This window comes from Elephas maximus, chromosome 2, assembly GCF_024166365.1.
Source record: "Elephas maximus indicus isolate mEleMax1 chromosome 2, mEleMax1 primary haplotype, whole genome shotgun sequence".
NCBI lineage: Eukaryota > Metazoa > Chordata > Mammalia > Proboscidea > Elephantidae > Elephas > Elephas maximus.
Genome location: NC_064820.1, coordinates 145,114,677 through 145,126,699, shown reverse-complemented (window position 1 = coordinate 145,126,699; position 12,023 = coordinate 145,114,677). Strand labels below are relative to the sequence as shown.

At 38.7% G+C, this 12,023-nt stretch overlaps 1 pseudogene; it reads right to left on the bottom strand.

Moving 5' to 3' along the window:
• Positions 1 to 5,583: 5,583 nt before the first annotated feature.
• Positions 5,584 to 11,165, bottom strand: LOC126067031 (ubiquitin-40S ribosomal protein S27a-like; annotated as a pseudogene).
• Between the last annotated feature and the right edge of the window lie 858 nt (positions 11,166 to 12,023).

The following is a 12,023-nucleotide window of genomic DNA, read 5'->3' as shown; positions in this document are numbered from 1 at the left end:
TACTGAGTTCTTAATAAAATATGGTTATTTACTGTCCAGGTTTCCAGCTTTTACGGTACAAGTCAAATCCTACAATGACAAATACAGTTTTATGGGGAATGTTTATGACACACTTGCCAAAGCTTGAGAAATGGTTCCCTTATAATATTAAGTAACACGGTAAAAAAAAAAAAAAAAAAAAAAAAACTATGCTAGATTCTAAACTACATTGGTAGTAACAATTACCCTCATGATAATTATTGTACTCCCTCATATCCATGGAATTGGATTTAAACCCTTCTGCTTGCCACCATGTATATGAACATATCATACATAAACACAAGAAAGCCTGGGAAATTCCATTTAAAAAAAAAAAAAGCTTAAAAGATAGATCTCCAAATTATATGTCAGCCAGCAGGATTCCCCAGCCAGAAGGCAAGAATGGAAGTATATTTTTTTGTATATCTCAGAGCCTGAAAGTCTCAGTACTTTTTCTTCTACTTTCTAGTTTCAAAATTCATCATTTGACGGCAGCTTGGTATAACAGAGAGAATCCAGGAAGCGTTGTAAATCAGTTCTCCTACCTCTTTCTTCAGTGAATCCTGTGTGGAGGGGCAAGGATGAGGGGTGAAGAAAGAATTTTCTCATTCTTGAAGAAACAGCCTCTTTTAGAGTTCCTCGCAGGCACAGTTTAACTGCAGCTGGTACCTGCTTGCTGGTTGATCACATTCTCTGCAGCAGGAGAGAGGCGGCAGAGAAGGGGATACCCAATCAGATAGTTTTCCTCTGACTTGTGTATCTGCCTGTCCTGGGAAAGCAGAGGCTGGGGGTCACAGCATTTAGGGAAGCAATGGAAGAGAAGAGGGCTGGCTCAGCAGGTTTCTCATAGAGTACAGAGATGATATTACCAAAGGATACAAAGTCCCCAAGGAGCAAAGTTAACATAAAGGGTCAGTGCAAACTTTTTACTTTGGGTTGGCCTTAATGAGTGGAAAGCGTATGTTTAGTGGAGTACAGTGAATCAAGTTTTGAACAAGGGAATTTTGAAAGGCCTGATTGACTTCCAATATATTTCCTTAGACAATAACCTGAAATCTTCAGCTTTGTAGTTATTCTTTTCTTTGATATATTATTTCCACGAAGCCCATGTTAAAATGTAACTGCAACCCAGATACCAGATGAGAATTCTCCCCATCCCGACTCTTCTTAAAGCCTGGGTGGAGTTGGCTTTAATGCCCCAATTCTACAGCCAGAAGGTAAAGCTCTCCTAAAGAGTTCTGTTAATTCCCAAAGGGTTTAGATCTTTCTGGTCTTATCTATCTCATGGCCATTGACTTTATCCCCCTTCAACTCTACCTACCATATGACCTTCGACCTCTACAGTGGTCTACTCACACACCCAGGCACAATTCACTCACTAAACAATTTGGAAGTTCAGTCAGCTTTCACTTAGATTTGCAGTGACATTACAGCATGTAAAATCTTTTGTTACTGTCTTTCCAATCCCTATCTTCCCTCCCACCTCCTCCCTTCCTTTCCTTTCTCCCACCCACCTCTCTTCTCTGTGATAAAACACATCATTCCTTTTTTCTTAGTCATAGCCATTTCTGAGTACTCTGTATTACTTGAACATGCCCTTGTGGTTATACCCTCGTTCTCAAGCAGGATATAAAGTATTTCTTCCAAACAAAGTCAGGGCTTTCTCTAGCAGCAAGTTTGACCAATATTTTGTTCACTTCTTCACCTTCGCAGCCTAATGTGATAAAGTAAACCATTGATACTGACACCTTGGTTGATAAAATCAGTAAAGAAGGGGTGAGTTGAAGGGAATGGGAACCCGAGCTTTCATGGAATAGAAAAACAAGTGACTCCACCCACCCAGAGCATAGGGAAGCTGTAACAGCGTCCTCTGTAGAAGACAAAGGCCCTGAAAATATTGGTGGGAAGTCAACTTAAGTCAATTTCCACCTGCTTCTCAGTTTTACCATTGAATGGTCCCAATTAGGGTTCCTGAATTTTCTTAAATAACATTTTGTCATTTTTGCATCTTGGTTTTTTGTGAAAGGAAAATTCTACCAATCAAGAGCAAGTCAATACATCTAAAGACATTTTCAGCATCTAAGTGAAATAACAGCAATGTTTTTCTAGTTACTTGTCCTCATTAGTGGAGGCATGAAGTCAATTAAGACCCAGCACCTACCTAGAATCTACTTACCCCACATTCAGCTACAAATGCTATAGTGTTTCATGACCCAGAGACCCTGAACTAATATTGGTGTTCCAGACACCTCATGCTATTTCTTGACTCCTTGTCTTTGCTGTGCTGGCCCTCTGCCTGGATTGTTCTTCCCCCTGCCCAGCCTTCAAAACTGAAGTCAAGTGTGTCCAGTGAGGCTTTCCTGATTCAACTCCCCTCTGTAATGAAATTAGTCCTTCCTTTAGCTACATATGCATATGTTTTCTAGCTTTGTACTTTTCACACAATATTGGAATTATCTGCTGGCATGTCTATCTCCTCTGCAAGAGGTTACCAAAAATCAAACCAAACCCGATGCCATTGAGTCAATTCCAACTCATAGCAACCCTATAGGACAGACTAGAACTGCCCCATAGGGTTTCCAAGGAGCAGCTGGTGGATTTGAACTGCTGACATTTTGATTAGTAGCCTGAGATCTTAACCATTGCACCACAGAGGCTCCTTCAAGAGGGTAATATTCTTGAAAGCATAACTAGCATCTTATTCATCTCTACATTCCCAATGCCTAACACATCCTCTTCCACAGAAAGCATCTGATAAATGTTAACTGCATATATTTCTCCCATTTCTATGAGCTCTTTGAGGAAGAACAGTACTTTCAATCATTTATAGTTTTCTATTCACTTGGTTACAATATTTGTAAATCATATTTAAATTATAGTGCTATGTAAGACTCATGAAAATTAAATCCATATTGCAGGGACATACAGTTTCCCTAATCATGAATGCACACTCCAGTGAAGGACAACTATATTTAATTTGAGAGGCCATATTGCAGAGGTGGGACTAAAAGTCATTCACATCTCAGTCAACACCAGAAGCTTTCCTAATTAGCATAACAAATCTCAATACTACACTTGCTTTGTCAAAATGAGTGATATTAAGACTTATGTATTGGTTAAGTTATTTTATAAACTCTTCCCACCCTTGCAAAATAGCGATAAGAATCTAGTGAGATCTGTACCCTTAGAGACAGATGGTACCCAAGGTTTATTCCCAAGATGATTCCATGTCCAGCAACTAACTTTAAAAAGTAAACCTGTTTTCTGATATTAACTATGAGAAAAGCAGATTGATCTCTCAGGGATATTCTCATTATGCCTTTAGTAAACCTTTTAACCATGTTGGTGGTCGAACACCTTAAAAGGATAAGGACATAGAACTTTATAAAGCATACAAAACACATTGTATGGAATATTTTGTCTCATTGCTAGTAAATATTTATTGAATAAATTTCTTAAGTATGGTAAAATTTGGTCTAAGACTTGTTTTCATTTTACCTGGTTACCAAGTTGCTGAAAAATGGCTAACCCTCAGCCAACCTCAAACTATTATCTGCCAAAAATAGTCCATTTTTTCTTTGCTTGCTTGTGCTTTGGGTATCATAGCTAAGAAGCCATTGCCTAAACCAAGGTCGTGAAGATTTACATGTATATTTTTTTATTATTATTATTTTTAATAATTTTATGGTTTTATCTTTTACATTTAGGTCCATGACCCAGTTTGTGTTAATTTTTGTGTATAGTGTGAGGAAGGTGTCAATTCATTCTTTTGAAGTTCATACTCTGGTCCCAACATCATTTAGTGAAAAGTCTATTTTTCCCCATTGAATTGTCTTAGCAACTTTGCCAAAAATCAATTGACCATAAACGTGATGATTTCTTTCTGGAATCTCAGTTCTAATCCATTGATCTGTATAACTATCTTTATGACACTATCACACTGTCTTGATTTCTGTAGCTTTGTATTAAGTTTTGAAATAAAATTTTAGTCTTCCAACTTTGCTCTTCTTTTTCAAGATTCTTTTGACTGTTGAATTTGACTGCTTGAATTTCCATGTGAATTTTAGGATCACCTTGTCAATTTCTGTCAAAAAAAACCAGATGGGATTTTAATAGGGATTGCCTTGATCTATATATAAATCAATTTAAGAATATTGCTATCTTAACAATATTAATTCTTCTGGTCCATGAACACAGGATGTCTTTGGGTCTTCTAATTCCTTTCATCAATATTTTGTGGTTTTCAGAGTATAACTTCTTTCATTAAGTTTATTTCTATGTATTTTATTCTTTTTGATGTTATTGTGAATGAAGTTGTTTTCTTAATTTTATGTTTACGTTGTTCATTGCTAGTGTACAGAAATACAATTGATTTTTGTATACTGATCTTGTAGTCTACAATCTTGCTAAATTTGTTTTAATAGTCTTTTAATGGATTTCTTAAGATTTTCTATATACAAGACCATGTCATCTGCAAATAGAGACAGTTTTACTTTTTCCTTTCCAATCTGGATGCCTTCTGTTTCATTTCTTGCCTCATTGCCCCAGCTAGAATCTCCAGTTCATCCCTATCTTTTCTTGAAGGTTTTAATCATGCATCGATGGTCAGCCTATCTGAATTTCAGTCTCTTTCCATTTTAGTTTCTCTAGTTAGGATACTTCTAACCAAACAGATGGTTGGACATCATGAATGTAGCTGACTCTTAGAAAGCAGAGAATCAGCTACTAGGCAATAAAGTTGCAGTGTATCATTCTATGATTGTGTTGCCCTTCTGTGGGTTCTTAACCTCTGGATTCTTAATCTCCTCATTTGTAGAACTGGGGGATCCAGGTAGGTAGTCTCTAATGCAGCAAATGAGTGGATGGGTTTGAACTCAGCCTACCTCAGGAGGAAGACTTGCAGTGTGCTCCCAATATGGCAGCAGGGGCAGGCTATGAGGAGAGAATGCTCCAGGGTTCATACTTGTTGAGAATATTAATGTGGTCTCTCCTGTGTTCACTCAATGGTGCTCGGCATAGTATGAACAATTAATAATTGTTAATATTCATAAGAACTCTTTCATATATGGCATCTAGGAAATGATTAAGATCAAGGAAATTAAAATGTCACTGTAAGAATTCATTGATTTAACCAATTATGCAGGGAGGTAACTTCACCTCAAAACCTCTCGCACTCAGCATGGAAGAGAAAAAAGCTTTGACGCATTGGACTTACTTGAAAACTCCTGTGTGACGTGATAAAGCCCTTAACAAGAGGGCTGAGCTATCCAGGTCTTTTTCATGTAAGCCCTTGGTAGCCATTGGCAATTTCTATTTTTCCAGGTTCTTTTTCACATGGAATGGGAAGAGCCATGGGAGCTTATGCAAGTAATACAGCAATGTGTTTATGTAATTACTCTGAGTATCCTTAGTAACCTGGTGGTAAACTGAGTGAGCTGGAAGCTCCGAGTTCAGTATTTTCATTTCTTCCAAAGGCATATAGATTTCATCTGGACCCTGAAGTTTTTGTTTGTTTGTTTTTGTTTATTTATTTAAGGTCATGTCTTCTATTAACCCGATCCACAATTACTTGTCTTCTGGTTTGCCGAAGCAATAGTCAGACAACACTTGCCACAGTAATGTCTGCCAACATGATTGGCCATCAAAACTCCAGTACCACATTTGTCTGAAAGGCACTAGCAATGAAGGCAACTAATTTTGCCATTCTTATCTACCCTATAGTATTTTAGGACAGCCAGCTTAACCTTCTTTCTCTTATGCTCATTCTTCTTGGGAGTAATGTAAAACTACTTCTTTTTCTTAGCATCACCACAAAGTCTCAACACAAGATGAAGAGTGAACTCCTTTTGAATGTTGTAGTTGGACAAATTATGTCCATCTTCCAGTTATCTGCCAGGAAAGATCAGTCTGTGCTGATAGGAGGGATTCTTCCCTTAGCCTGGATCTTGGCTTTTACATTTTCTATTGTACCTGAGGGCTGAATCTCAAGAGTGATTGTCTTCCCCATCAGGGTTTTTAAGAAAATCTATCTTAGCAGCACTTTCACCATAGATGGCAGATCAGAAAGCTGGACCCCGAGTTTTGATTTACATCATCCATTAAGCCTTTTCCTATGGCTCAAAGGAGTGTTCCAAAATAATCTAAGCCAATTTGATCAAGCACAATTTTTAAATTATTTTTGGCAGTTAATGATAGTCTACCAAAAGTTCAAGGAGGGTAAAGGTTAGCTATTAACCAACAACTTTGCTACCAAGCTATAAGGAAAAAAAAAAAGAAAACACAGGAGGAAATCTTCATGACCTTTGGGGAAGGCCTTCTCAGATATGAAACTAAAAGCAAGAGCAATAACAAAATGATAAATTGAACTTCATCATAATCAAAAGCATTTGTGCTTCAAAGGATACCATCAAAAAAAATGAAAAGGCAACCCAAGAAATGGGAGAAAATATTTGTAAATAAAGTATCTGTTAAGGCACTTGTATCTGAATACGTAGAGAGCCCTTACAACTCAATAGTAAAAAGACAAGCCAAATTTTTAAAAAATGGGCAAAGGATCTCAGCTAACATTTTTCCCAAGAAGGTAACAAATGGCCAATAAGCACATGAAAAGACACTCAACATCATTAGCCACTAGGAAGAGGCAAAGCAAAGCCACGGTGATATACCACTCACACTCCACTAGAGCCAGAAACAGCGCTGGGAAAATATTTTTATTTAAAAGGAACCATGCCTGGTAGATGTGGCTCTCCTTTAATGAAATGGAAACCACTGAGACTTCCCTGGCCTGTTAGTGTTTTTAAAAACATCTTTTAATCAACAAGTGTTACATTATGTGTAAAGAAATTTTAAAAATAAATAAAAGCTCACTATCAATCACATTTCTTTCTAATCATGCAAATTTAATATGATGTACCACTTTGGATTTCTCCTAAGAAGCAGTTTATGCTGCTGCTGCTGCTGCTGCTGCTGGTTGTCTCAGAGTGTGATATTTGCTGTCACTTTATGGGTTGCTTACATAGCTAGCTTCTCCAAGAATTTGGTTTGCAGTAAGACAAACTGCGAGCAGGTGAATGGGTAGATGCGTGACTGTTACCGCCAGAAGGTCTAACCACTTAGGTTTCCCAGACCATTATCTGCAGTCAGAGAATATGCCATATTTTCTATTGAATTATAACTTATTTTTTATAAAACTGAGTGGAAATCACCCAAGACTAAGAGAACAACGTTCTTGGAAAGATTCATCTCAGCCTGTTTTCAAGAAATATAAACTCATACAGTAACTCTGGTGGCTTTTTGCTTATCTGTACCAATATTCTTCTAGCAATACTCACTGCACAATATACTCCCAAATTTCAAAACCAGAATTGGATTACGTGTGTTTTCCCACCTACTCAAACTCATTATGCTTTTAAATAATTCCTTCATTGGATATTTAGCTGAATATCAAATATTTAGGGTTCATGCATGGATTTCCTCTGATGCTTCAGGTCTATAAGATAGCTTGGTATTAAAAGTAGGTACATTTTCATATCTCCCAACAGCTTTCTTTAATTATCCAATGTTGTTGTTGTTGTTAGGTGCCATTGAGTGGGTTCTGACTCACAGGGACCCTATGTACTACAGAACAAAGCATTGCCCAGTCCTGTGCAATCCTTAAAATCATTGTTATGCTTGAGTCCATTGTTGCAGCCACTGTGTTAATCCATCTTGTTGAGGGTCTTCCTCTTTTCCGCTGATCCTGTACTTTACCAAGCTCGATGTCCTCCAGGGACTGATCCTTCCTGACAACATGTCCAAAGTATGTAAGAAATTATCCAATGGCTTTCTTGAAATATTAGCTATTGAAAAACCCATTGCTGCTAAGTCGATTCCAACTCATAGCGACCCTATAGGACTGAGTAGAACTGCTGCATAGGGCTTCCAAAGCTACAATCTTTACAGAAGCAGACTGCCACATCTTTCTCCTGTGGAGCAGCTGATGGGTTTAAACCACAGACCTTTGGGTTAGCAGCAGAGTGCTTAGCCACTGCACCACCATGGCCCCTCTAGCTATTGATAGGGATAGGCTATCATATTTAGCCTCTTGTTCTCCAAATTCCTACCATGCTCATTCTACCCACCTTGCACCTAGATTTTCACCATTTCATAATTTAAAAGCGATAGATAAGCCACACCTCACCTTGATTTTTGCTAGCACGAATTTTCATAATTCTTGTTTTTTGTTGCCCCCCGCCCCCCCGCCGCCCCACCAAAAAATTCTCATGGCTTGTTTCTAAATTTTTTAACAATTCTTTTTGCCTTTATCACCTCCATCATTTCTAATTAGTCTATGGTTTACATCTATTTTACAATTGATTCTTTTTTTCACTATAACTCTTAAGATTATACTAAATCACTCTCCTGTTAACAGGCTCCATATTATAAATAAACATTAAGTTCTATTAAAATTATAACTTTTGAAAATATATTTAACTAAAGTATGATAAAGTTTTGAGAAAAATTCAAAGTTATGGGAGGACCATTTTCATGGCTGAGGAAACACTATGTTGTCAAACAAAGAAGTAGAGAATAAATTTAATTGGCTTAGGATAAGAGAGACAGAGACTTACAGGTCATGAGTGCAATACAGAGAACAACAAGAAAATATTCAAGATCTGACAATAAGACCATAAACAACAACAAATTACAACAGCAAAATATTTGGAGCACATTACAGAAAAATAGCTTAATATCCTTGATGCATAAAGAATTCTTACAAATCCAAAAGGGAATCTATAAAGTAATAGGAAAAAGATAAAAACAAGGCAAAGGGGATACCATTGTTTAATACTCATATAAACACATGTTCAACCTTACTATTAATCAAATAAATAAAAATCAAAATTATGTTTTTATTCTCAGATTGACAAAGGAAAGAAAATATTGAAAATCACAATGTTAAAATTTTTTTCAGTTACACATGATGTTGCCATGAGTCGGAATCAATGCAACAGCAACTAACAACAACAACATCACTGGGTAACAAATCACCCCCAAATTTTGTAGCTCAAAACAACCATTTTATTATGCTGATTCTGTGGGCCAGGAATTTAGGAAAGGCACAAATGGAGCAGCCCATCTGTGCTCTACAATGTCTGGGGCCTCAGCCAGGAAGGTCCAAAGCTGGAGGTGATTCCATGGCTTGGGCCAGGAATCATCTGGTGGTGTCTTCAGTCATACATTTGGTGGTTGATGCTGGCTGTTGGCTAGGATCTCATCTGGGTCTGTGAGCTGGAACACCCACCTGTGCCCTCTCCCTGTGGCCTGGGATGGAGATCTGGCTCTACTTACATGGTAGCCTAGGACTCCAAAGACAACAGTCCCAAGAGAACCAGGTGGAAACTATATTGCCTTTTATGACCTAACCTTGGGAGTCACATAGCATCACTACCACTGTAACCTGTATTTGCAATCTCTCCCAGATTTAAGAGAAGAGAGCCTCATCTCTTGATGGGAGAAAAATCAAAGGCATATAAAGAGAATATGAAATGGAAGATATTGCTGCAACCATTCTTAGAAAATAGAATCCAACACAGAAATACTATTTGAAAATGCATACTCTCATAGACTGCCAAATGTAAATTAGTATCTTTCTGAGGCCAAACTGGCAATGCAAACCCAAGGTATTATGAATGCTTTCACTGAACAATTTCTTTTATAGGTTTTATATTAAAGAAATAACCAGAGAGGTAAGGGAAAGATATGTATAAAGATGGTCAATGTAGCACTGTTTATAATAGCCAAAATTTGGAAATAACATATCCAATTAAAAAGGGTATGAATACAAGATAATAAGACAGCTATGCAAAATGATTGTTACAAGTGCATACTCATTTATATTGAAAAATTTATGACATATTTTTGTGTAAAAGCAGGTTTAGACAGTATTTGTAATGTGATTCTTTACCTATGAGAGCCCACTATATGTTTCAGAGGCTTAGCAGAAGTCTGATTGTTTCAATTTTCTCACCAACTTGACTCTACCCTAACTTCATGTTCTACCATGTGAGACTTTGCTCCATAAGCCCTTTGAGCTTTTCTGATGAAGAATTGAAAGGGATAGGAAATTCAAAAGAAGGTTGGTAGGCTGGGACAGCTTTTCAAAGGGGGAGGCTGGGGAATATCATCATATGAAGAGGAGGTTTAGGAAATAGGCATGGAAGAGCTTGAAGTCCTGTATAGTTTGTGAATCAGAGAGGGATAAAGAAAAGTTTAAGAAGTATCGCTAAGGGCAATGTTCTCTTCTTTGTTTTTGAGAAATAAAGGAAAAGGTTGCAGTTATTTTGACTCTTTTTTTTTTTTTTTTTTCCTGAAGAGCCTATATTCCTTAGACTGCAACAAAGCTCTAGGATGAAGCCCTATGGGTTCAGGTTCTATGAACTTGACAGTATTGCTGCTTATTTTTCCACTATAAATACGAATTAATTGTATCCAACCTCCCCCCATTAAACTTTTCCCCAAATCATATTTTAATTTGGGAGTGGATAGATCTGTTTCACTTCTCAAATATATCAATTAATAATCTTCTTTAAAAAATTGGGTTCTGGAGGCGGGGCCAAGATGGCTGAGTAGGTAGAAGCTACCTTGGATCCCTCTTGCAACAAAGACTCAGAAAAACAAGTGAATTGATCACATACATGACAATCTACGAACCCTGACCATCAAACACAGATCTAAAGAGTTGACCTGAGTGACAGGTGAGCAAAAAGCTGCGTCCTTAAGCAGCAACAGCCTCTGGAACCGGTGTCCGGCGCCACAGCCTTGAGCCCTCACGGTTCCCTAGTGCCCAGTGATGGGGCTGATCGCGGCTTGCTGAGGCGGGGCAGGCATGGGACACAGCCCTAGCCCCTAGCCCCCTGGGGTTACCTCGGTAGAGACTCAGCCAGCACAAGCAGGCTGCACACTGACGAGGCTAATGAGAGAATGAGCAACCACAGGGAAGCAGTCACGGTTTTCGGAGCCTGGAGCCAGCCTCCCAGTCAGACAACCTTGGCGCCAGGATTTGGGCTGGGCGCAGGGCAGCTGAGCATGGCTTCCTGAGCCGGCACAGACATGGGACGCAACCCTAGCCCCATGAAGTGACCTCGGGGGAAGCCCAGCCAGTGCATGTAGACAGCGCAGTGATGTGGTTGACAGGAGGAGAAGTTGCTGGGAGGCTGCAACTGGTTTTGGAGCCTGGAGTGTGGTGTCCAAGCCGGGGAACCTTGGTGCTGAGCTTTGGACTGGGAGAGGAGGAGCCGACCACGGCTTCTGAGACAGCACAAGCACAGACGCAGGCCTGACCCTCGGGGGCAATCTCAACCCAGCCAGAGCACACAGGCTACACGCCCCTCCCTCGGGAATCTCAGATAAATCAGTCATCACCAAGCAAAATAAGTAACTTTGTCTGTATGGCTGGGTGCTATTCTCTCCTATCTATCTGATCCCTCCCCTCCCTGACAAGGCAGCTTCATTAACATTGGAATTTTCTGGGCCAGGGAGTGGGGTTGTTTTTTGTTTTTTTTGTCTTTCCCTAACCCATTCTCCTGGCCTGAGAGAAGCAGCAACTAAAAACCCAGGGACAAAAAATCCTTCCCTGACTTCCCAAAATTGGAATAAAAACACAGAACCAGCTCCAGCCAAGCATATGAGATCCTAACTCATTCTATAAAGCCAGCATATCCCTGACACCAAAACCAGGTAAAGACACCACAAAAAAAGAAAATTACAGACCTATATCCCTCGTGAACATAGATGCAAAAATCCTCAACAAAATTCTAGCCAATAGAATTCAACAACATATCAAAAAAAATAATCCACCATGACCAAGTGGGATTTATACCAGGTATGCAAGGTTGGTTTAACATTAGAAAAACCAATAATGTAATCCACCATATAAATAAAACAAAAGACAAAAACCACATGATCTTATCAGTTGATGCAGAAAAGGCATTTGACAAAGTCCAACATCCATTTATGATAAAAAC